Below are 21026 nucleotides of genomic sequence, written 5' to 3'. Positions count from 1 at the left end.
AAGTCTAAGAACCTTTGATGAGCAGAAGAAAGAAGAGGGTTCTTGTCAGAGCCCTCCTCCAAGAATTGGATCCATGGTTCTTCATCCTGGTTGTTCTTAACCCAGACCTGCTAAGCAGCTTGATAAACATCCTCATTCCTGGGCCCCAGGCTCATTCTTTCTGATTCCAAAGATCCAGAATGGTGCCCAGGAGTATGTGCCTTTCAAAGCACTTGAGGGATGCAGGTTTGGTGGCTGAGCAGAGGTGGGGCGGACCTCCAACAGGAATGGTGGCCTCTGGCCTCCTGGCTGGCCCCATACAGCAGTCATTCACTCACTTCATGTTTACCACCCCATCATGAGCCAGACACCATGCAAGTGGCATCACTGTCGATCACCCGTTGTGTACCAGGCATTTTACACGTTAGCCTACTATACCCCTGGGAGGTGAGCCTACTGCCATTTTACAGAAGAAAGCCCTTAACCCGGGTCAGTCATGGCTCTAAAACCTGGACTCCCCACCACCGCACCCGGCACCAGTCTTTGCAGACTGGGGGGCACCAGGCTGTGGGCCTCTGAGAAACCTCTGTGTTTCATCTTCAGTGGCTTGTTTTGTGAAATTGGGGATACATTTGTAATTATAGCAGGTATAGCACATTCTCCTTTCAGTTCCTCAGAGAGAGAGAGAGGTGGTTTCGATCTCTAACTTATGCAAAGTGAGGCTCTTTGTGCGTGAAGAAGACTCTCCGTATCAGAGGGCGTGTGCTTTGGGGTGTAGGTGGTCAGATAAAATACAGGTTACCCTGTTACGTTTTAATTTAAGAGAAATAACAAATAGTTTTTCTAGTATAAGTATGTGCCAGACATTGCATGGGGCATACTTAAACTGATTTGTTTTTACTGAAATTAAAAGTTTATTTGAATTACTGAAATCCAGATCTAACTGTGTGTCCTGTATTTTTATTTGCTAAATCAGGCAAGCCTATTGGTGTGCTCCATCTCCTTGTGATGCTTCCATGTTAGAAGCTCGCATCTAGGGCTTGAGTTGGGGAGGAAGGCAAATTTCACCTGGTCTTATTAGGTGAATAAGGTTCACCTAATTCCTGGTTCTGCAATAATCGAGATAATCAGATACAGGCTTGACCTAATAATATTTTAAAAAGAGCACTTATGTGCCAAGCACTATGCTATGAGACCTTTGCTCACTATTTTATTTAATCCTCACAACCCTGTAAGTCGGCCCAGAACTAATAGCCCCATTTTACAGATGAGAAAACTGAGGCTCAGAGATTGGTTGAAAAAACAGTTGATTGAGAAAACAGCTCAGAGATTGGTTGAAAGCAGAGTTTCTCAACTGCAGTGTTCTCAACGTCTGGGGCCCGATAATTCTTTGTTGTGGGGACTGTCCTGTACATTATAGGATGTTTAGTGGCCTCCCTGGCCTTTGCAGATTAGCTGCTGGTAGCATTCCATCAGTCGTAACCAAACTTGTCTCCAGACATAACCAGGTGTCACCTGAGGTACAAATTTGCCCCTGGTTGAGAACCACTGATGTAAGGTTTTGTTAACTATTAGATGCTGAGTCAGGATCAGAGCCAAGCAGACTGCCCCAAAGCGTGTGCTTTTAGACACTGCAATGGTTTTATCCAGGGAAAAGTTCAGGAAGGAAGAGGAATCTATCATATCACATTTATTTGGAAGAAAATCATTTGAAAATGACAGAACTTTTTTTTTTTTTAATATTTATTTATTTGGCTGTGTTGGGTCTTAGTTGCGGCACGCAGGATCTTTTGCAGCAGCATACGGGATCTTTTGCAGCGGCACGCGGGATCTTTCGGTGCTTTGCACGGGCTCTTCATTGTGGCGTGCAGGGTTCTCTCTAGGTGTGGTGCGCACGCTCCAGGGCACGCGTGGGCTCAGTAGTTGCAGCACACGGGCTTAGTTGCCCTGTGGCATGTGGGATCTTAGTTCCTTGACCAGGGATCGAACCCGCGTCCTCTGCACTGGAAGGCGGATTCTTAACCACTGGATCACCAGAGAAGTCCCGAAAATGACAGAACTTTTGCTTGACCTATTATTGCAGTTTGATTTCCTCTGTTTGGCAACTAGGTAGTGGTGACAGTGGTGATGGTAGCACGACATTGTGAATGTGCTAAATGCCACTGGAATGTACACTTTAAAATGGTTAATTTTATGTAATGTGAATTTTACCTCAATTTTAAAAAAAGCAAAAACAAAAGGAAACCCTGTATCCGTTAAGTCATCACTCCCCATTCTCCCTTCCCTCAGACTCTAGCAACCACTAATCTGCATTCTGTCTCTACGGATTTACCTATTCTGGTTTTTTCATATAAATGGAATCATACAATATATGACCTTTTGTGTCTGGCTTCTTTTGTTTAGCATACTCTTTTTGAAGTTCATCCATGTTTCAGTCATTCATTTTTTTCAACAGATATTTATTGAACAATTACTATGCGTCAAGCACTGGGGATGATTAAGTGTAAATTCATGGAGCTTATCTCCTATTGAGGGAGACAGATGATAACCAGATGCTATAGTCTGAATGTTTCTGCCTCGCCAAAATGCATATGTAGAAATCTTAATACCCAGTATGATGGTATGAGGAGGTGGGGCCTTTGGGAGGTTCTTAGGTCATGAGGGTGGAGCTCCCATGAGTGGGATTAGTGCCTTTGTAAAAGAGACTCCAGAGAGCTCCTTAGCCCCTTCCACCAGCGAGGACACAGCAAGAAGGCACCAGCTATGAAGCAGGAAGAGGGCTTTCACCAGAACATGGCTATGCTGGGGCCTTGATCTTGGCCTTCCCAGTCTCCAGAACTGTAAGAAATATATTTCTATTGTTTACAAGTTACCCAGTTTGTGTTATATAGCAACCTGAATGGACTAAGACACCATGATGAATAAGTAAAATATACAATGTATTAAACAGTGATAGGGTAAAAAAGGAGAAAAAAATATAGTAAGAAAGAAAGATATGGAGGATTGAGGTAGAGATTTAAAATTTTAAATGGGGTGGCCAGAGAAGACCTCATCAGAAAGGTGATGTTGAGCAAAGCCCGAGGGACGTGAGGAAGTTAGGCTACAAGTAACTGGGGGAAGAACATCTCAGGCAAGGGAACAGCAAGTGCAAATACCCTGAGGCAGGAGTTTGCTTGTTTGCAGAATATTCTATAGTCACTGGAATAGAGTGAACAAGGGGAGGATAGTAGGAGATAAGGTCCAAGAGGTAGCAGGAGGCTCCTTCATGAAGAGCCTTGTAGTAGGTACCATATAATTGATGATCCAAACTAGGCTAATTTTTCTTTTTTTTTTTTTTTTTTTGTGGTACGTGGGCCTCTCACTGTTGTGGACTCTCCCGTTGCGGGGCACAGGCTCCGGACGTGCAGGCTTAGCGGCCATGGCTCACAGGCCCAGCCGCTCCGTGGCATGTGGGATCTTCCCAGACCGGGGCACGAACCCGTGTCCCCTGCATCGGCAGGCAGATTCTCAACCACTACGCCACCAGGGAAGCCCCAAACGAGGCTAATTTTGAAAGTGAAAGCAATTGCTATTAAAATTTTGCTGGGACATTAGGTATAAACTGAGATTGTCCTAGCCACGCTGGGTCATAGCAAGGAGCAAGGATTTAGCCTTTACTCTGAGTGGGATGGGAAGTCACCGGTGGGCTTTGAGCAGAGCTGCTCCATAACCTGACTTGAGAGCTTCATTCTGTTGAGAGGTGCTGAAGGGTGGCAAGGGCAGGAGCAGGAGAGGAGTTGGGAGGTCACTGCAGTACCACAGGTGAGAGATGATGGGGACTTGGACCAGGGCAGTGGTGGAAGGGGCGGTGAGAGTTGATGGGGGCTTGGACCAGGGCGGTGGTGGAAGGGGAGGCCAGAGTTGATGGGGGCTTGGACCAGGGCGGTGGTGGAAGGGGAGGCCAGAGTTGATGGGGGCTTGGACCAGGGCGGTGGTGGGAGGGGTGGTGAGAACTGGTCAAATTCTGGATATAATTTAAGATAAAACCAGTAGGATTTCTGACCAGTAGGCTGTGGGTACGAGAGAAAGAGAGGAGTTAATGATGGCACAAGGGGAAGAGTGAAAAAGGAAGAGATTTTGGGGGTGAGGGGGTCCCATTGCAGGTCAAGTTCCCAGGAAGCCGTCTCAGCTGAGATGTGTGTGCAGGAAGTTTGCTGGCCAGTGGTCGCAGGATCAGCCCCTGGGGTGGAAGTGAAGGAAGTGAGATGGAGCAGAGGGAGTTGCTGAGCTGCTTTGTGGTCCCAACAAGGGACTCAGCCAGCCGCATGAAGGAGCCTCCAGAGTTATCCGAACTGGGGCAAGGTGGTTGGGCAGGCCTCCTAAGTGGCCTCCTACTCGACTAACACTGGATGGAGGCCGCCTTGGGAAGGGGTGTGATCTCGGGTGAGGCAGCCCTCCCCGGTGGAGGGCAAGCTCTGGAGAGCCTCAGCTGTGAGCTGTCGGTCACCAGCACTCGGAAGGGGAGAGGAGTGTCTTGGTCCTGGAGAATCAGGGTGGCGACTCTAGCATTCGCTGTGGATCGGAAGCTAAGTTTTGGCCCTGTGAAGTTTGATATTCAAGGGGAGACGTTAACTGACTCTTGTCCCTTTTCTGCTGACACCAGGGGCCTGTACATTTTCTCAGTTCCTTCAAGGTGCCTCTCACCCATACTGTTCCCCAGCTCACGCTGAGCCACTACAGCAGCACCGTCCCATAGAAATAAAATGCAGCCACATATCTAATTAAAAATGTTGTAGTAGTCACACTTAAAAAGTTCAGAGAAATAAGGGAAATTAACTTTAATAATATATTTTATTTACCTAATAGATCTAAAATATTATATTCTAATCATATTGACTTTTTAAAATGCTAAGTGTTCCAAATCTCTGTGTATTTTAGTTATATTACAGCACATTTCAACTTGGACTAGTCACATTTCAAAGGCTCTGTAGCCATGGTTCTAGAGGTTCTCCACCAGCCAAATCCCGCTACTGACTCTTGGACTCTGCCCTTGACATGCTCAGTTTCAGCATCACTTCTGCTGGAAGATTCCCAAGGCAGGTCAGGGGTCTGAACGCCACTGCAGCACTGTAGTAGCAGTGGTTGCTTGTTAATCGGTCTGCCTGCCCCCAGGAGGCCACGTGCCCTGTTCAGTGTGGTAACCCCAGTGCCCAGCGTAGTACTGGGCACAGAGTAGGTATTCAGTGATTATATCTTGCTTGAGTAAGTTAGAGCAGCGTTCTATTTGCATAGGATTTAGAGGTGGGGAGGCTGATAGGTACGTGCATTTTTCTCTTTCTCCCCTTCCGGCCTTCCAACATTTTCAGGATTAATGGGGACACACCTAGAGCTTCCTCTGGGGAATCCAGCTGAATTTGAGGTAGTGTGCCCGGGGTGGCATTAAGAGGGACTTGCTTAGCAGAAATGAACTGAATGGGTCCTTTGCACAAGGCTCCGTCACTTTCCTTTGGTGGTTTCCCTTCCCATTGTTCTTTCCTTTTCTATTTCTTTGACAAAAAATTGCCGCCGAATTAAAGCGCCTAAGACTGAACATCCGTGGAAAGAGGCCTCCAAACGCAGAAGTGATGGTGACAGTAGGTAACTCGCAGCAGAGGAAAATGAAGAGAGAGAGGGAGCGGTGGGGGGACCGCTAAGGCTTCCCAAGCACCATGGGCTCCTGGCCTTAGCGCTTGGGCTGTGGGAGGCGTGGCTTCCTTAAAAACCACAGTAGGTGCGGCGCCATTCTCTCCCTCCGAGGTGTGTGGCTTTCCTGCTTGGTGGCCATGGCCGATCTGCCTTGTGAAATGCTCCAGCTATTGTGTGAGCACAATTCTTTTCTTTCTCTTTAAGAAAAGAAGAATTAGGCAAACATGCTTATGCTAAACAACGGAAGCTTCCATTTTCCAGTTATCTTCAAGTATTTCTTTTAACTTTAACTTCTGAATAATTTAACATTATGAATAATTGTAAACAAACATAAAAGTAAAGTATATAGTATAATGAACCCCCGGGTTCCCATCACTCAGCTTTACCAGTGATCAGCTCATGGCCAATCTTTTTGCACCTATACATCTTCCCACTCCCCCAACCAATGGGTTGTATCTTGAAACCCATTCCAAGTATTATATATTTCATTCACAAATATTTGAATGTGCATCTGAAAGTTTTTTTCTTTTTTCTTTGACTTAGGAAAATGATTTCTGGCTTCCCTTGTTACCTCTGGTCTCTCGGTGAGATCAGAATCGCAAATCAGGTCTTTAGGCTCAACGTTACCGTAAATTCTTGGGTATTTCAACGGCTGGCGAGTTAATGACAAGAGCAACCAGAGATGCTGTTAGCTCTTGATTTATGAAGCCACGGGTTCAGCCTGTGTGACGGATGCCATTAAAATCGGGCGTGGCGGCTTGCTCTGCCCAGCCCTCTCCAGGCCTGAACGCCCTCAACAGATGGGGAATTTCATGGCCACAAATGGAATTGTTTATCCTCTCATTGTTCCCGAGTCAGCAAACTAAATCCATTACCCACCAATAAAACGATCAGCCGGCTGCCAGTTCAGCCGTGGAAGGAGCTGAAGCTATGTTGAGGAGATTTAGAGTTTTAGAGGGGATAAATTAGTAATAAGCCATATAAAAATTAAGACCCAAGAGAAGAGTTTGAGTCTCTCATTCTAAAACTGAGGTTTTAAGGGATTTGAAAGGGAAGGCCTAGTAACTCAATCTTTTCTTCAACAGAAAATATACTCTAGAGACACCTGATTATAAATATTGCATAGCTTTTATTGTGTGTTGATGGCTTTATTACTTCATTAAAAAAAATCAAAAGCACTCAGATTGGGCTTTGAAGAAGAAAGCAGTGTCAGATTCATAATGCAAAAGCTGCTAAGATGTTAATGGCGTTACTACCGGTAGGAAGATTTTCTTTTGTATGGCTAAATAACTGTCTGTTCTTTATAAAGTTGTTTCTTATTGGCTCAGCTGGGGGGTTCTCTCCATTGATCTGTAAGAAGAGGCTCCTAAGTTCTGTGGACCCCCCAAGCTGCCCTCCCAACATTCTCAATGCACCAGGACTTTAAAAAGTGGGTCCTAGAACACTTTTTGCTTTTTGTCAGGTTTTTTTATATCAGGATATATTGGGCAAAAGATGCTAGTTCCAGCACTCACTGGTTATTGCTGAGGATCTGGGGCTCACAGGCTTTGTATTAATTCACTTGAAAAGTTGGAGGGAGATCAGGATTGACATATCTACACTACCATGTGTAAAATAGGCAGCTAGTGGGAAGCTGCTATAAAGCATGGGAAGCTCAGCTCGGTGCTCTGTGATGACCTAGATGGGTGGGATGGGGGTGGGTGGGAGGGAGGTCCAAGAAGGAGGGGAAATATATATACATAGAGATGATTCACTTCATTGTACAGCAGAAACTAACACAACATTGTAAAGCAGTTATGCTCCAATAAAAAAAAAAGTAAAAAAAGAAAAGTAAAAAAAACAAGTTGGAGAATTTGGCTAATGAGAATTTCGTTCTCTCCTTTCCATTCTGTTGTGCACATACTTACTGGAAACTTACTGCTGTACAGGCACACTCTTCTGCTAGGCAGTAAAGGCTCCAGAGATAATTAAGACATAATTGTATCCTCTGTTACCAGATTAGAGGGGGAGATGGACAAGAAAATAAACGCGCACAGAGTAAGACGTTTTTGCAGCATAGTACAGGCATGCAGAGGATGTTATGGGAGTTCAGAGGAGGGTTCTTTGACTCCCCCAGGGAGAAGGGTGTGACCACAGTGAAGGATCCATGGGGAGACAGGAGCGTGGGCGAGGAGGCAGCGGCAAGATCATGACAGTCCTGCCTGTCTGCTGCAGGGTGTGTGCCTCCTCGTAAAGGCCACGGGAAGCCACTGAAAGACTTTAACGGAAAGCCATTGGCTTTCAGACAATCTGTGTTTTATCAAAACCATCCTGAGGGCAGGACGGAGAATGGATTTCAGGGGGTTAAGAAGTGGAGGCTGGGAAACCATTAAAAGGCGACTAGAGGGCATCCCAGGTGGCGCAGTGGTTGAGAATCTGCCTGCCAACGCAGGGGACATGGGTTCGAGCCCTGGTCCTGGAAGATCCCACATGCCATGGAGCAACTAAGCCCGTGCGCCACAACTACTGAGCCTGCGCTCTAGAGCCCGTGAGCCACAACTGCTGCAGCCCACGTGCCACAACTACTGAAGCTGGCGCGCCTAGATCCCGTGCTCCACAAGAGAAGCTACCGCAATGAGAAGCCCGCGCACTGCAACGAAGAGTAGCCCCCACTCACCGCAACTAGAGAAAGCCCGTGTGCAGAGTGACGACCCAACACGGCCAAAAATAAATATATTAACTAATTAATTAAAAAACAAAAAGGCGACTAGAGTGATCCAGGTGAGAGATGGTGGGCTTGAACGAGGTGTGTGTGTGTGTCTGTGTCTGCGTTTGGGGTGAAGAGGAAGATGTAATAACTCATAAGGTTGTTGAAATGTCAAAACTGTAAAATAAGTAAAGTGCTTAGAAGTTGTTACAGAATCGACAATCAGTGTTAACTCGTGTTTCTCTTTTTCCTCTTTGGGAATGAATAATTCCCAGTGGTCATAGAATAGCACAGAGGAAAAACAGGAAGAGGAATAAAAGGAGGGGGATAATTGGGATGGGAGGGGAGAAAGGACACAGTGGGGAGCGGAGAGCATCCTCCACAGTGTCTCCTCAAGTCTCTGCCCTGTAGGAAACCTTACCTGCTGATGAGACTCTGAAGAAGGAGAGGTGAGCTTGGTGTTGGTGGTCTTGTGGGATGGTGGAGTTTTGGGAACACTGAGGTCAAAGTTACTTGGAAAGTAAAACCTGTCCTGGGCAGCAGTTGTGGCTTAACCTGGGTATTCCACAGAGCTGTGTGTGAAGGATTTGCTCTTCTTTCTGGATGACCAGATCCTGCTACTTTTTGGTTCTGATATTCCATGATGCTTCAGTCCCTTTCTTTATATTTGATAGTTTTCAGTGATTGTTACCCAGCACAATTATGCAAACTGACCAGGCTGGCTAGAGGAAGGTAGATATTTAGGTTTAAGGAATTCTTTCTACTTCTAGAAAGTATAAAGTACTAGAAAGAACTACCTTCGACATAAAATATGACCAACTTTAGATCTGTCCAAGAAACCAGAATAATACCTCCCTCCCTCCCTCCCTTCCTCCCTTCTGCTTGGCCATTCACTCAACAAATATTATTGAGCTCCTCTAACATTGGAAAGATATCTCACTAACTGGGGCTATGGCTTCTTCAGGGGCCAAGCTGCAAATATGCTGATCTGTTTCCCCTTCTCAACTGTGAGCTCCTTCAGGCAAGGGACTGTCTCTCATCCAGCTTTGTATCCCTAAAACCTGGCACAGGAGTTGGCACTGGGTGGTTTTCAAGACCAAGATCTGTGTCTATGTCCAAATCACTTGCTGCTTCTTGCTAGTGGTGTGACCTTGTTCAATTATCCACCCTCTCTAAGGCTTTGTATTATCATCTGTAAAATGGGGGTGGTAGTAATATCTGCCTCATCAGGCTGTTTTGAGCATTAAATGGCATAATGCATGTAAAGCACTTATAGTGCCTGGCACATAAGAGTTCAACCATATTATCAATATTAGGCTTACAGTAAATGTTATTGAACTAATGCCCTAGGACCCAGTCTGACTCTACTAATTTATGTGTAAATTGGGCAAATCAATTTACCTCTTGGAGTCTCTATTTTTAAAAAGCTTATGTGATAAATGGAAATTGTAATACCTGCATGGGTACGTTAACAGGATTATAATGGAAATGGAGAAGATCACTTTGTCCTTTGATTACAAAAATAACCTAACTCCAGTAAATTATCTAAGCATGAACACCAGGAAGTAAGAAAAGCTACGTTATAATATTTTAAAAAGATGACACAGATTCTTTAACTTGATAAAAAGCATCTACAGAAACTCTACAGCCAACATCATAGTTAATATGAAAGACTCAATACTTTCTCCCTAGGATCAGGCACAAGGGAAGGATGTCTGCTCTCACCACCCCCATTTAACATAGTACTGGAAGTTCTAGCAATGCAATAAGGCAAGAAAATGAAATAAAACGTATACATATTGGAAATGAAGAAATAAAACTGTCCCTATTTGCAGATGCCATAATTGTCTACATAGAAAATCTCAAGGAATCTACAAAAAAACTTACAGAATTAATAAGTGAGCTCAGCAAGGTTACAGGATACAAGGTAAGTATGCAAAAATCAATCACATTTCTGCATACTACCAATAAATACGTGGAAATGGAAATTAAAAACACAATACCATTTATAGTTGCTTCAAAGAAAATGAAGTATATAGGTATAAATACGACAAAACATGTTCAGGATATGTGTCCTGAAAATTACAAATGCTCATGAAAGAATTCAAAGATTTAGATAAATGGAGAGACATATTGTGTTTGTGGATTGGAAACTCAACATACTAAAGATGTCAGTTCTCCCCAAATTATCAATAGGTTTAATGCAATTCCTATCAAATCTCAGAAAGATATTTTTGTTGACATAGACAAGTTTATTATAAAACTTATACTGAAAGGTGCAGAATCTAGAATAGCTACAACACATTTGAAAAAGAAGGATAAAATAGGAGGAATCATTTTATCCAGTGTTAAGGCCTACTAGATAGCTACAGTAATGAAAACAGTGTGGTATTGATGGAGAGATAGATAGATAGATCAATGGAACAGGTTAGAGAAACCAAAAGTAGACCCACATGAATAAGCCCAACTGATTTTTGACAAAGGTAAAAAAAATCAATGGAGGAGAGATTGCTTTTTCAATAAATGGTGCTGGAGCATGTGGACAGGCATAGGGAAAAAAAGAACCTCAACCTAAGTTTCATAATTTATACAAAAATTAACTCAAAATGGATTACAGACTTAGATATAAAACTAAAACTTCTAGGAAAAAACTTAGGATAAAATCTTAGAGGTCTGTGGCTAGTCAGTGTTCTTAGACTTTACACAAAAAGCATGATGCATAAAAGGAAAATGTGATAAATTGGATCTCATTAAATTAAGGACTTTTGCAATATTTTGTAATAACTACAAATGGAGTATAACCTTTAAAAACTGTGGATCACTGTATTGTACACCTATAACTTATATAATATTGTACATCAACTATACTTCAATAAAAAAAGAAAATATATTGAAACTTTTGGTCTGTGAAAGACCCTGTAAGAAGATGAAAAGACAAGCAATCGACTGGGAAAAAATATTTGCAAACCACCTCTCTGACAAAGGACTTATATGTAGAATATATAAAGAACTTTCAAAACTCAATAGTAAGAAAGTAAACAATCCAATTAGAAAACAGGCAAAATACATGAACAGACATTTCACCAAAGAGGATGTACAGATGGCAAATCAGTGCATGAAAAGATGTTCTACATCATTAGCCATTAGAGGAATGGAAATTAAAATCACAATGAAAGCTCACTACCTACCCACCAGGACAGCTTAAATAAAAAAATAGTGGGGGCTTCCCTGGTGGCGCAGTGGTTGAGAGTCCGCCTGCCAAGGCAGGGGACACGGGTTCGTGCGCCGGTCTGGGAAGATCCCACGTGCCGCGGAGCGGCTGGGCCCATGAGCCATGGCCGCTGAGCCTGCACGTCCAGAGCCTGTGCTCCGCAACGGGAGAGGCCACAACAGTGAGAGGCCCGCGTACCGCAAAAAAAAAAAAACAAAAATAGTGGTAACACCAAATGATGATGAGAATGTGGAGAAACTCAAACATTTCTGGTGGGAATGTGAAATGGTGTAGCCCCCTGAAACAGTTTGTCAGTTCTTTTTTTTTTTTTTTTTTTTTTTTTAATTTATTTATTTAATTTTTGGCTGCGTTGGGTCTTCGTTTCTGTGTGAGGGCTTTCTCTAGTTGCGGCCAGCAGGGGCCACTCTTCATCGCGGTGCACGGGCCTCTCACTGTCGCGGCCTCTCTTGTTGAGGAGCACTGGCTCCAGACGCGCAGGCTCAGTAGCTGTGGCTCACGGGCTTAGTTGTTCCGCGGCATGTGGGATCTTCCCAGACCAGGGCTCGAACCCGTGTCCCCTGCGTTAGCAGGCGGATTCTCAACCACTGCGCCACCAGGGAAACCCAGTTTGTCAGTTCTTTACATAACTAACCAAGTCATACCACATGGCACTCTTGGCCATTTATTCCAGAGAAATGAAGACTTACGTTCGTGCAGAAACCTGTACACAACTGTTCAGAGCAGCTTGATTCATAATAGCCAAAGACTGGAATCAACCAAAATGTCCTTCAGGAGTGGTTTAACAAACCGTGGCCCATCCACACAATGAGATACTGCTCAGTAATAAAAAGGAAGGAGCTACTGGTATACACAGCAACCTGGATGAATCACCAAAGAATTATGCTGAGTGGAAAAATAGTCCATCTCAAAGATTCCTAGCTTAAATTATACAAAATTATAGATAAAGGGAATAGATTAGCAGTTGTCAGGGATGGGGGAGGGAAGGAAGTGGCTATGGCTCTGAAAGGTAGCTCAGGGCATCCTTGTGATGGAAATGCTCTGTATGTGGACTGTGGTTGTGGTCACATAATCTGCACATGTGATAACATTTCATAGTGAGTGCATGTAAAAATGGTGAAGTCTGAATAAGGTGGATGGATTGTATCACCGTCAGTTTCCTGGTTGTGCTATGATACTACAGTTGTGCAAGATGTTATATTGGGGGAAATTGGGTAAAGGGTATGTGGGATCTCTATGTGTTATTGCTTTCAGCTGAATGTGAATCTACAATTATTTCAAAATGAAAATTTAAAAGAAGATCTAGAGAAAGATGAAAGAAATGTTAGCTTATTTATCATGATTTTTTCGTTATTCTGTAACTATTATCAGTCACTTCTTAATCTGGCTTCTTGTCTTGAGTGCCTGATCTCCAACACACATCTGTCTCTGGCACTCCAGCTGGTACCTAATGATTTTTTTTTTTTTTTTAGCACCTTACTGGATTCGTTCCAAGTTCCACTGGGCACCATGTTGACTTCTCCAGCCTCAACTTACCACCTCTTGACTTGCACATGACACTCTGGCAATACCGAACTGTTACACTCTTTGCACACCCTGTGTTTTTACTCCATGCTATAGTTTATGCTGTTCGTTCTACCTGGACCATCTTTCCAACTTCCTATCTCCCATCTAGCTCTGCTTTCCTTCAGAGTTCAACCCAGGAGTCCTCTCTTTCATGAAACCTTCCCTGACTTGGTTTTTTTTTTTTTAATCACTATGCTTACTACATTGTTTTAAAAGTATAACGCAACACCCCTTAACTTGGACCTGGTCTTGGTTTGCTGTTGCAATTTAGCAAAACCATCACCGCAAAATTTTAAAACAATCTGTATCATCATCACCATCTACTAAGAAGCTCCAAAGGGAGTTCTATTCGTAACACAGAACCAACCTTTAAAAACCAAACCAAACCTCTCTTCCCTATTTATCTTCTAATGCCTGGCTTGCAGCTGCCCCTAATCTCTTCCTCTCTCCTGAACTCCCGCAAGACTCTCTCTAAACAATTTGGGGCCTCTAGTCCTTTCCTTCTTGCCTTCTGATTTACAAGTATCTTTTTTCTGCCAGTGGCTTTTAGCCCTTTCTGATGTAAAATTCTCAAGGCTCCCCCTCTTTTGCTAGCAAACCCTAGTTGTTAGGGTTACCCAAACAAAACACCACAGGGTTTAAACAACAGGAATTTATTTTCTCGCAGCTCTGGAGGCTGGGAGTCCAAGATCAAGGCATTGGCAGCTTTGGTTTCTCCTGAGGCCTCTCTCCTTGACCTGCAGATGGTGCCTACTTGCTGTGTCCTCACATGTTCCTTCCTCTGTGTGCATATCTGGTGCTTCTTTTGTGTCCAAACTTCCTCTTCGTAAAAGGACACCAGTCAGATTGGATTAGGGTCCACCCTTTGGACTGCGTTTAACCACACACCTCTTTACAGGCCCTGTCTCCAAATACAGTCACATGTGAAGTACTGGGGGTTGGGGCTTCAGCACATGATTTGGGGGAAAAACAATCCAGTCCATCATGCTGGGTATCCCAGTTTCCCCCAGAGAAGGCTGGGGGCCCAAGCTAGCAAAGCCAAAATTCCTTGTAGGAGCCAGAATGGGTAGAGGCTATGAGTGCTCACCCACTCACGGTATTTCTGCTCCCACGGAACTTTCCGTGTTCCAGTCCCTTGAGTGGGGAGGCTGGGTCTCATTTATGCAGCAGCTCCCATCCCAGTGCAGGGGCATAGCAGGCATTCAGGCAAAGTTTGAGAGCTGTTCCATCTCTGCCCCTCCACAAACTTAGGGAATATCCTTTTCTTTGTACTCGATTTCAACTTTCAAGTCAAATTCTTAAATCCATAGACTTTGGTGGTTCGGTAGCATGACAGGGAACCAGCCCTCCCAGCCTGTGCCTGTTTCCGGGGAGAGCATCCGACACCCTTGCTCACGGGCACGTGATAGTTCAAGGAGGTCAGGAGGAAGAGCAGAGAAGCCTGGGGTGCCTCTGAGTGCGCTCAGGACACCTGGGTTGTCTTTTCCTAACTGGATGTGAGTAGCCATCCTTCTCTTGGTCCCTTGAAGCACAGCTCATTTTATTCTAATTCATATCCAAGGATTCTTTACCAATAATTACATGCACAACTCTATATGTATTTACTCCTTCTATATCCACTTTCCAGGTAAAATGGAAACTTTTCCCAGAATAACTTTTTAAACAGGAGCGTAACGAGGAGGGTTTTTGTTTTCTTTTTTAAACAGAAATAAGACATAGTCTGTTAACATCGTAGTTGGGAGTTTTATATTCTTTATACCAATTATACTGAAATGAAACTCAGAGATCTGGTACATAGTGTATTTTTTAATAGTCCCATCGTGGTTGCCGCCAATACCGTGGCCTTCCAAAGCACTATAGTCACTCGTGAGTGTTCCCTTTCTGCTTGGGCTTTGACAAACAGAACGTCCTCACACCCTGGAAAGGCCTCAGCCTGAAAAGAAAGTGGAAACAAGGGAGACAGGGCCTTCTTGGCAAGGCTGTCATGGCGGGGAAGAGGGGGCCCAGCGCCTGGGGCTGGGGGCCCTGGTCTGGTGGAGAGGTATGTCCTGTGGTCAGTGTCCTGGTCCTGTCCTGACCCTCACCATGGACCCATGGTCCTGCTACACGCTGGATAGAACTAATTCCAGCTGGAATTTCCTGAATTTGAAACATGAGAAAATTGCAATCCATGGGTCCAGTGGTTCTTAAAGTGTGGTGTCAGAGTGGCAGCGTCACCTGGGAACTAGTTCAAAATACAGATTCCTGCTCCCCAGCCAGACCTATTGAATCAGAAACTCTGGGGACCAGGCCCAGCAACCCATGTTTTAACAAGCCCTCCGGAAGTTTCTGTGCACACTGAAGGTTGGGACTGATGCTCTGTTTCTGTCACCACCTATGCTGAGAGGCTACCCAACTGGTCCAAGTGCAGTTTAATTTTCCGAAGTGAAACTTACCCAACCAATAATAGATCCATGGGTTCCAACCTCGGTTGACAGGAGCTGAATTTCTGGGGGATGGGGGAAGAGCCTGGTGATCTCTGTCTTTAATTAGCATCCCAGGTCATTCTTGTCCTGGGGGAAGTTTGGAAGCCCTTGGTGCCTAGCTGACGTCGTGTAGAGATCTGATGCCAGCTTAGTGTTCCGGGAGGGAGGAGAACTCACAAGTGCTGGGCAAAGACTGTAGACCGAGCACTGTTCTAGGCACTTAGCACACGTGACTCCCTGTAGACATAACAACCCTGTAAGGTGAAGACTGTGCTCAGAGAATCTGAGTGAATCACCCAAGTTACTCAGTCAGTGGCGATCAGGGCTGGCTTCACCCCAGGGCGGCTCTGTTACCTCTAACACCCATCCGTGTGGCCACCAGCTCGGCCAGCTTGACTCCCCTCTGACATGTCAAAGGCTTGCAGAATCTCCTTTTCTCTTCTCCTTCTCCGTCTTTTAATGAAGTACAGTCCTCTATTCCACGAATACTTATGGCGTCCCTACTGTGTTCAAGGTACTGTGTCGTACACAAGCATCTACAGTGTGTAAATGGGATTCAGGGAAGTCTCTGACAACAGAAGGCATTCGACAGGCAGTGAACTTGGTGGTGGGAAGGTAGGGTCAGGAGAACCTTGGGATTGAGAGCTGGCTCTGCCACTTATCAGCTGTGTGAAGTTAGGCTGTTTGTTTTTATTAACCTGAGTCTTAGTTTCCTCATTTGTACAAAAATGATAATAGCAATGCTTCTCGTAGTAGGCAACTCCTTGACAAAGAGTCTGGCACAGGCTAAGGGCTCAATAAATTACCCAATAAATAAACTTATTGTCTTTAGTTTATTATTGTTGCCAGCTGTGGAAGATGCCCTAGCAAATAGGCCACTGTGTTTCATAAGATTTGATATTTCTATTTATAAGTTATCAATAGTTTGCTTTAAAAATACAATTAAATGTCATGTTTTTGTAATCGTTCCCCAGCTCACCCCCACTCCCCAAACCAACCCCATCCCTGCCTCCCCCTCTCCCCCAAATCCATGTTCCCCTTCGTTCTCCTTTGGGAACTTGCTTCGTCAAGGTACTGAGTTATGTGCTGAGTATGCAGTGGTTAAACGAGATGTAAAAAAATGAAAGAAAATTAGCCTGTCCTTACTCAGGTGGCCACTCAGCTTGTTGGTACTATTTTGACATCTCATTAATGTATATGTTGCTTTACACACATTCTTTTCTCTTATGCCCTGTTTGGGATAAAGCTCGCCGTGGTCCCCAGTAATGTTGCCAAAGCCAAGGTGGGACCAATGCGCCCACCTGCACAGGTCTGGGAGGTTTCTGATTAGAGGAGCAACTTAGAGCCTTGGAAGGGATATTGGTGGGTGATTCCTTGGCATTGCTTACCTCCCTCCCCATGTGGCAGTCTTTTCACTCAGAGCCCCAGACGATTCTAGAACACCGTTATAGAAAAGGACATTTATATGTTGCTCTCTTGGTTTTTTTTCCCTTGGCCAGCAAAACTGAGGACCATGAATGTAATAACACAGGCCCATAGGCTTGGAAGGGGAAAACAATATAAGTGACACAAAAAAGTAGACTTGGTGGTTTACAGTTTTACTTAAGATGCAAAAATATAACACTAAAGTAAGTTTCATAATTTTGAGAATTTGAATTTGCTTATGTGCACTGTTAAGATATACCATCATAAAACAATAGCGAGGTATTTATGATCTGATAATGTGAGTCGAGAGCCATAAAAGTGTCCAGCCATGGCCGCTGGGCCTGCGCGTCCGGAGCCTGTGCTCCGCAGCGGGAGAGGCCACAACAGTGAGAGGCCCGCGTACCGCAAAAAAAAAAAAAAAAAAAAAAAAAAAAAAAAATGTCCATACTTTAAAAATTCCATTTGGGGATTAATTAACCTAAGAAGTTAATTTAGAATATGAGAAAAGCCACATACAACTTTTCATTTATTCATTGCTGTGGCATTGGTAGGAGTAAAAATTTGAAAGCAATTTTGGTGCCCTATAATAAGAATAAATAAATTATGAAATTCCTATTCAGTAAACTGTTGTCTGCCTTTTAAAGTAATGGTTATGAAGATTATGTGGCAACATAGAAAATACTTAAAATGTCATTCCTTAGGGGAAAAGACCTAGGGATTACACCACCCAAATGAAAAAGATAGAAATATAGCAGATGTAACAGCTGTGTTGGGGCAATGGCACGATGGTAGCTTTGTTTTTCCTTTTTGCTCGTGATTATTTTAATCAGTTTCCAATTTTAAAAGTTAGAAAACCAATTAAAAGCACTCAAATAAAAAAGCCAATTTTAAAGCCAGAAAGAATGAAATGGAGTTACTTTAAAGTTAGCTGTCCTAGATGTAGAGAACAAACGTATGGGCACCAAGGGGGGAAACTGGGGTGGTTGGTGGTGGTGGGATGAACTGGGAGATTGGGATTGACATGTATACACTGATGTGTATAAAATGGATGACTAATAAGAGCCTGCGGTATAAAAAAATAAAAGAAAATTCAAAAAATAAAAAGAGTGGGGAGCTGGGAAACACACACACACACACACACACACACACACAAAGTTAGCTGTCCTGCACATAATTTCATGAGGGATTTCACATGGGCCAAAATTGCAAACAGTTATTGCAATTTGTGGAGGGTATGCATTTATTCTGAGAGTTGGGGTGGTTGGAAAGCATAATAGCATGAGAAACTAGACCCTCCCACCCCCAGCTGCCAGTAATTCAACCTAGGGCTTCAAGAGCCAATTTCTGCGCATTCAAAGTGTGACTTGTCCCTGGAGACTGCCTCCCGCAGGCCATTGTGATGGTGATGGCGGGATGTGGCCTGGCCTCCTCAACAGCTCCCAGAGGACAAGGCGTTTAATGGAAGAGCCCAGGCAGCTGTCTCAGCTCGGGGTTGCTGCTCATCAGAGACCCAGCAACCTGTGCAATGCTGACCCGGAGGTGAATAGCCCCCTTTCTCATACCCACTCCCCGGAGGCAACAGTCCCTGATTAGGGTAGTTTCTAATGCAAACAACCATTAATCTTTCTCAGGGTTAAAAGGCCAGAAAAGCAATTTTTGCTCTCTATTTTGATACTGTACTTTGTCTCTATTTTACAAGAGCAGACTTACCTCACTGACCACTGGAAAATACCCTACAGCTGTGTCCACAGCTACACTAACAATGCCAAACCCAGCACAACCCTCCCTGTGCACAGGGGAGGGACAGGAGTGCAACACGCCAGCTATTTGTTATGGCACTTGGCAAAAATCAGAGAAACATGACCTGCTTGAAACAAATTAGTAATTTTGTATCAAGAAATAAATTAGGGATGATGTATTTTAAGTGAAAATGCCACCATATATGATAATTTTATGAAAGTAATATTATATAAACTTTTGAATACTATTCCTTTAATTTTCCTTTCCTTAGCAAGTACATTAATCCATATAAATGAAGCTGTGACCCCTAAGGACTGTTTGAGCTTTTAAGGAAATCAGTAGATAAATAGGATTTGACTTAGAAAAATGTACTTGTTTTCTCAGAAAACAATTATATATTTTTGCTACAGAAATGGACATAATCTCTCACACCCTTTTAATAGCTGGTAAAGTCAAGAAACACATCTTTTGTATATTCTCAAATTGTAAGGGCCAAAATGATGGGTATTAGGATAAAAAACACGAAGACTTCCTAAATCTGTTTCTTCATGCTTGACCTTTAAATCCTTCCTTTACAAAGTCATCATCAGTATGAATGCCAAACACTCCTCCTGGTGAGTCACAGTGAGACATCTGGTTACTGGTGGAAATGGCATCGAATATTTCAGAGAGATAAAGAATGCATTTTCATATCTAAATTGATTTTACATTAAATTTCCCAAACTCAAAATCTCACAGTAAGGACAAGGTAGTACATAAAATCTAGTTACGGTATTTTCAGGCTTGGAGAGGAATTGGTTGAATAAAGTAAGGCTCAGACAGACCAAGGGGCTGGAGTGGAATCCAGGGCCCTGGACCCCTGGACTCCCTAGTCTTATGCTGTTCTAACGATGCCACATCACCTTGCAAAATGTATTACAAGAGGTCTCGAATTTACCTGGACTTTCTTTGAGGGGCTGGGGCACATATATATTTTTGCTACGCCAAATGTATTTTGAGACATTGATCAACAACTTCTACTAAAGTTTCCTGAAGGATCTCAGATTGGCAGTTTCAGTGTTCTCTGCCTTATTCACAAAGCTTCTGCTCTCAGAAGCCATAATTCTCCTGAAAAGCTGGAGGGAACTTTAGCTAGATGTAGTCTGATGGTAGAGATGAAATTCTGTCGGGACTCTCCTGTGCTTGCCTTTTGGGCACTTGGCATAAAGAATTTGAATGCTCTGTAGGAACTAAAACTATACCTTAATGGTACTGTTCCTAAGTAAAAAAAAAAAAAAATATATATATATATATATATATATATATATATATATATACACACACACATAGTTATCTATAATGTATCTATATATGTGTATCAAATTATGGGGAGAACAAATATTTTTAAATTTTGTTACTTTTTAACAGTGGCTCTCTTCTGGATGGTGCAACGTGAACAAATATTTTCTTCTGTGTGTCTCTTTGTACTACCGGCTTTTGGTACTGAACATATCTTATGTGTGTAATTAGAAAGACTCCCAGTAAACAATATTTAAATGTTATTTTTAAAATCCCAAGTAAACAGAGATGTTCACAGAGATAAAGTAGGGCCAGGCAGGTTGAATGGCACAGTAATGCCCTTCTCATGTTTTTTAAAATCCTGATGTAATTATATACTTTATATAATTATATACTATAATATGTAATTATGTACTATATATGCATACATCCTATGCCCAGTAATTACATATAATTATATATGTAATTATATACTCTACTTGATATACTTCCTGATGAAAACTTTAATCCAGTTTAAAATATGGATAAATCTGCAAGTACACTGAGATCTAGACTGCCAGAGCAGTGCACTCACCACTGGGAGGAAAAACGAGCCCTAGACGTTTCAGCAGGCTGGGAATAACAGGAGGCAGATGACCCAGCTACCAGGATTCGACTTGCGTCCTGAAGTCTGTAAACCGCAAAACGGCTTGCTTTTGAATTAATTTATTCTGAGCACCAGAACCATTTTCCAAAGAGGGAATTACCATGTAGGTTGTTTGTGTTTTTCTCAAAAGAACAATTGCTCCACCAGAGGATCCATCTCTAATACCTTACCCCTTTGGATTTGTTTTTACCTTTTAAATATTAGTTACTAGTAGTTTAATGAGTCTGACCTAAAACAGCAAAGTGATATTTTTCTTTCTTTTCTCTTCCTCTTTTAGAATTAGAAAATATGTGCTTATTTTAACAAATGCAAACAATACAGATGTTTGTAAAATAAAAAGTGAAAGGA

The sequence above is a fragment of the Phocoena sinus genome, chromosome 17, assembly GCF_008692025.1.
Source record: "Phocoena sinus isolate mPhoSin1 chromosome 17, mPhoSin1.pri, whole genome shotgun sequence".
NCBI lineage: Eukaryota > Metazoa > Chordata > Mammalia > Artiodactyla > Phocoenidae > Phocoena > Phocoena sinus.
This window is presented reverse-complemented; position numbering follows the sequence as displayed.